Genomic DNA, 5,805 nt, shown 5'->3' on the forward strand with positions numbered 1-5,805 from the left:
TGTTATTAATTATTTCACATCTTGGTGCCAATCAGAAGTGGGAGAAATGTAGGCTCTACTCTCACTGTTTTGTTTTTTTTTTAATTTTATTTATTTTAATTTATCTTTATTTGGTTGCACCAGGTCTTAGTTGCGGCTCGCCAGCTGCTTAGTCGTGGCATACGAACTCTTAGTTGCAGCATGCATGTGGGATCTAGTTCCCTGACCAGGGATCGAACCCAGGCCCCCTGCACTGGGAGCGCAGAGTCCCAACCACTGGGCCACCAGGGAAGTCCTACTCTCACTGTTTACACGTGTAACAGTGACCCAGGAAGCCTGAGTTTGGAGCAAAGGGAAAGGTGAGCCGTGGACGTGAGGCTCTCTCTGATCAGCCGTGGACAAGAAAAAAAGGAACAAGAATGTTCTCGTCGATTTGGAAATCAGTCGTTTTATTTGCGAAGAAGGAGGAAAACAGCCTGTTACTCTAAGACTACAGCTCTCCGTCAGATCTGAGGCTGCCGTTTCCCACTCGGGCCGAGGTCACGGGTTCACCTCCTCGGGTGCAGACCAGCAAGCGGCAGGGAGTGGGGTGTAGCCGGGATTATGAGGCTGATGTCATCAAGAGCTATGGCAGGAGTGCTGTCGAGAGCCAACAAGCTAAGGGCTAAGCACCAAGGGTCTCAATGTCTGTTCCTCCCCCTCCCCCACCAGACAGCACGCTGACCCCACTGAAGGACTGGGGTGGGCCCAGAGGCGTGAGTGGGCACAACCCTCTGCCCCTTGATACAGAGCTGGCCCCATCACAGTGAACCTCAGAACTCATGTTTGACCATTGTAGAAAGTGATGTGCTCTCACTCTTCTGAGGTGAGAAGAGGGACATAAGGACAAGGGGTGGCTCCTGGCAACTATGCTGTGACCATGAGGGCAGTCAGCCCAAGGACAGAGCCAACACATGGAGAAGGCATAGCCAAGAGAAACACAGAGAAGCAAGGCCCCAACCCACTGTGCCCGGGACCCAGAAACCTCCCGGAGCCTCAGTTAGAAGATGAAATAAACCCATTCATCTGGACAATGGTCTTATGACCTGGGAGCTATATGGTTTCCCATTTTACAGATGAGGGAACTGAGGCTTAGGGAATCTAAGCAGTGTGCCAGTGATCACGGAGGAGCCAGAATTTGGATGCAGGTCTTCTTGGAGCCAACCTTCCGACTCTGACACACACACTGTTCCGTCTTGGGTTTGGGCACCAGAGCCGTCCTTGGGGAGGGGAGGCAGATGAGGGGCTGACGGTGATCCTGGGCTGGGCGGTTCCCCGGCTTCTCAGCAGGGAAACTCGGGAAGGAGACCAGCTGAGAACAAGGCTCCCACTGCTACCCAGAAATCGCCTGGACCCTCAATCACCAGATCACGTGGCTGAGGTGGAGGGAGCATCTGTGTGGTGTGTGCACATCGTGGAACTAGGTCACCGGCACCCTCCACTGATGGGGCAGGAATGGGACTGCGTGGCCCGGCTGAGAAACGTACCTGTCTCCATCTTTCCCACAGATATGCACAAAAGCAGTCCGTTTGGGGGAATGGAGCTGATTTCCAACACGGAGTGTAGGGGGAGGTGGATGAAGAAAGCTCTTGGTGTGCAGCTGTGTGGCTCCTCAGTGCTGCCCGGTGGAAGGAACCCTTGGAATAAACAGGCAGTATTTAGAAATGATCTGGGGGAAGTTCAAGAAATACCCTGTTCCTCGTTCAATTTCCCTGAACCTCTTCTTAAGTCTCAGATACTGTGAAATTGCTGGGTGGCTGTGACCCCAGAAACCCCACTTCTGTGGCTGGAAACCCTGCTTTGAAGCTGGGGGGAGCCAGGAACCAGCTTTCCTAGTCCTTGGACTCAGACAGGGTCCCCGCTGCTCCGGGCAGGCCCCCTCCCATGCACGCAGATCCCTTGGGACTCGCTGCCGCCCGGCCCCGCCCAGCAGCAGATGTGCAACAGAACTGGGGTTCCCTGCTGACACCAACAAGGTCAAGGGGAGGCTGGTGGGGGAACAGAGTGGATGTCAGCCCCTCCCCAGGGCCAAGAGTGTGAGCTGCCAGGTGTCTGCTTGGAGGGGGGCCTGGGGGCTTCGTCTCTCATCAAAGGCAGAGGAAGAAAGCCTCACCTTCTCAAGGGCACTGTCAGCGGGGACCCCTGCGTTTGGCAAATTGTACCTTGTGTCACCTCGTATTTCCTCACCCCGTGTGAGTGACTGTGGACCCAGGTTTATCAGGCAAGAAGCAGGCCCCTGCGGAGGTGGGTGTGTCGGGGGGGTGTCTCTTGGCCCAGTTTTAAAGATGAATTAGTTAAGATCCCAAGCAGGAGCCAGTAGGAAATCACAACTCGCTGGGTGAATAGGCATGCAAATGTGATGAATAGAAGTCCATCTGTGGAGGAAAAACAGGACACACGCTTCATTCTCACGGATTTCAGACTGAACCTCCGACATAGTGCCAGTGGCTATCTGGGGCTGGACCAGCCACACCTCAAGGGCACATCCTAACTCTTCCAGGAACCGGAATCGGCTTTCACCCAACACTCCTGAGACTATTCACTTGAGGGCAATTTGGGGTGTGGGGTCTGTGGTTATAAGACCTGCCATGGTCCAGGTCATCTTGGTCCCTGAAAAAGTTCGCGGGGATGGTTTCACAAAGCGGCAGATGGCTTAGCGAGACGGTGGGACCGGACGGTCAGGAGAATTGATGGTGGCATCAGGGAGCCTTCTGAGGTTTCCGCGGCGGATGTGAGGATGGTGGGGAAAGAGGCCAGGAACCACTGGCCACCCCCCTTGCTGGAGGATGGCGCTGGCCTCTGGTCAGAAGAGGCCCTGGCCCTGAGGGGCTCATCCCTGGACAGAGGAAGGTGCCTGGGATCCCAGAGACACAGACTCGGGTCTGGGTGTATCCCTCCCAGCCTGTGAACTGGGGGCACCTGAGCCCCGATCCCTCAACTCACACTGGGGATACCTGTGTGCCCCTGGGTGAGCACCTACCGTGTCTGCGTGCCTGACACACAGTGTGGCTGCAGAGAGAGTGACGCCTCTCCCCTCTACTCCAGACAGGTGTGCGTGACACCACGCCTGCTGGGGGTACTGGGCCACCCCTCGCCGATCCAGCATTTTATCTTCACGGCCAGGAACACGCCAGTCCCTCTGGATTGAGGGAGGAGGCAGGGGCCCCAGCCGCAGCTCCAGCCCCTGGGTTTGGCCCGAAGAGTCAAGTGGGGGACAGATCTGCATTTTCATTTTACAGCAGAAACTCATTTTCCACCCCTTTTCAAAGAGGACTGCCTCTGTGGATGGAAATTCCCCAGATTCCTGAAGCCACGGATGACTTTTAATATTATGGGAGTTCTCCATTTTTCACTAATTTAATTTCTGGGGCCATTAAAGGTAGCCTGAAGAAACACCACCGGTTGAGTCGATGATAGACTGGAGAAGGAATTTAGCGGCAAGACTGTAAATTTCCACTTTATCAGGGATCTTGGTATCTAAAATCAATTTGGGGAAGCACTGAAATGCTTATCAGGAGCATTTCTCAATCAGGGGCTTCTTCTCGTGCCATTTTTCATTTCGATCCATCAGCTCCTGACATTCTCCACCTCGAGAAGGGCCCTGATGCTCGTGTCCAAGTGCAGCCATGGGAAAATAAAACATTTAGGGATTTACTATTTTTATCAAAATTCCAACAGTCCTGAATGCACGGCGTTTCAGTAACCATCAGGTGTATTTCCATCGGGAGAGCCGATTTTCCAGGGAGTGGGAGAAGACCTCGGCCCGTAGAAGCTGGTCTCCTCACACCTGAGGTCTTACCTTACAGAAGCATCCTCCGGTCCTGGAGGTGGGCTGGGAGATTCTGCCGCCAGACAGCCCCTCCTCCAAGGACTCTGGCCTCCGGGGTTCACTTGCACTCCATCAGCGACTTGCAGGTACCAACTGCACGCCAGGCACCAAGCAACAGAGCAAGACACAGCCCCATCCTCCTGGAACGGACAGCACACAGGGGATGGACGAGACACAGCCACAGGAAGCCTCCAGGGCTCGACTGCAGATGCTGAGAAGGGCGACGGAGGAGACAGTCCAGGGCTCCTGGGCTGAGAGGGTGCCTGAGGCCATGGGCACTTCTGCCATCAGCCTCCCCAGAGGGACAGTGGAGCTGAAACCCACAGGGAGGGAAGAGGCCGGGGGTGTGGGGATGGAGGAAGGGCCCCCCTTGGGGGGCGGGGCAGCGAGCATGGCGTGGGACAGGAGGACGGTGTCCTGGGGTGGGGGGGTACTTAGGCCGCGTCTGTAACTGCCCGGCCAGCATGTGAGAACCCATGTCCCTGGAACACAGAGTCTGCAGGAAGAGATCCACCCTGGTGTCTTTTAGGAGTTTTTGAAATGCTGTCTTGACCGATTTGAGATCCTGGCAGCTGACTACGTCCACTCCCAACACCCCCTTATCTGGGACCACTATACCTCCACCGGATTGCCCCGGGGCCAGGCACCAGACCACTGGGGGCAGCCCCCGTGCCCCAGACCCCAGAGATTATTCGAATCAGCCAGTCCACAGGGCATGAGACCCGGCCGGCCCCACCCTGCTCACCACACAAGGCTGTCCTGCAGCGTGTCCACAAACACGGTGGTCACACGGGGCCCTGCGGGATGCCTGGCCTCTGATGGGGGATGGGCGCACTGTCTGCTGGGTACATCACCCAGGGCTGTAGGCTCGGCCCCGGCTTTAAACAGGATGCCTGCTCCCTGGATGTGCCCCCGCGGGAGGGAGAGGAAGTGCAGCGGGCAGGCCCAGGCAGCCTGGCCCGCCCAGACTCTGCAGGTCGTTGCCCCTGAAGGAGGGCTGCCCTGGGTTCACTGGGCACCTGTCAGGCAACACCCTGCCTGAGCTAAGGGGGCTCATTCCCAGGACTTTGGTTTTTGCAAACGGCCTTTGCGCAGCAGGGGCCCCAGGGAGCATCTCCCCTCCTGTTCTCTCCTCGCCCCCTCCCTCGGTGTGGCCCTGCTCCCCACTCCTCACTCCAGAGCCCATGAGGCGCCAGGTGAAATCCACGAGAAATTTGGTCCTTGCTCCTGGCACGCACGCCCTCCCTCCCTCTCTACCTGAAGGCCCCAGCTCTCCATCACCTGCTCCCCCTGCCCTGGCCTGCCTTGCCCTCTCTTCTTCACTTACCCAAATCCTGCCTGTCCTTCCCAGGCAGGCTCAACCCCCTCTTCCAGGAAGCCCCCCATCCTCCCCCTCACATCCACCTTCCCTCTCCTCCCTGAGGTTCTTAAAGCTTCCCTGGCTGTGAGTTCTCAACTTCATCTGGGCACACTGGCCACTGAGAACAGGTGGGTCTCTTTTGATGGGAGTTAACCTGAGAAGGGGGAGGGGCAAGGTGTGGGGAGCTCCCAGGCCCCCAGACTTGCCACAAACCCTCCGTGGAGCTTGGACCAGCAACACGGCCTCCAGTGGAGGAGAGGGGCCCCAGCTGTCCGCTCCTGCCTGCCCCCCCGCCCCAGCTTCTCCAGGTCAAACACTGCAGGCTCGACTCACTGCACACACACCCTCCCCGCCGCCTTTTCTGGTGGAGACACAGGCCTCTTTCTGCCCAGCGGACGTTTCTGAACCCCGAGGGCCGCTTTCTCAAGTGACTCGTGTACAAGTTGGTTCCATGAGGGCCTCGGGTCTCTGCCCACCTGTGAGCGGCTGCCTGCATCCTGCACATATCCCGCTGCCTGTGAGTCCGTCCCCTCTGTGCCTGCGCTGGGATTCTGAAGGGTTTCCTGCCTTTCCAACCCATTTAGAAAGTTCCTATCTT

General features: G+C 57.1%; 1 long non-coding RNA gene across 2 annotated transcripts; it reads right to left on the minus strand.

The window, feature by feature from the left end:
• Window positions 1–407: 407 nt before the first annotated feature.
• Window positions 408–2,389, minus strand: LOC309664260. 2 transcript variants are annotated; one of them, XR_014265706.1, is made up of 2 exons: window positions 2,181–2,389; window positions 408–1,655 (listed from the first exon to the last, which is right to left on the minus strand). It is a non-coding gene; the product is annotated as an uncharacterized lncRNA (long non-coding RNA). The 2 variants fall into 2 exon arrangements; XR_014265707.1 differs by having other exon boundaries at window positions 2,132–2,389.
• Between the last annotated feature and the right edge of the window lie 3,416 nt (window positions 2,390–5,805).

The sequence above is a fragment of the Balaenoptera physalus genome (genome assembly GCF_965194825.1).
Source record: "Balaenoptera physalus genome assembly, chromosome: 7".
In the NCBI taxonomy this organism is placed as follows: Eukaryota; Metazoa; Chordata; class Mammalia; order Artiodactyla; family Balaenopteridae; genus Balaenoptera; species Balaenoptera physalus.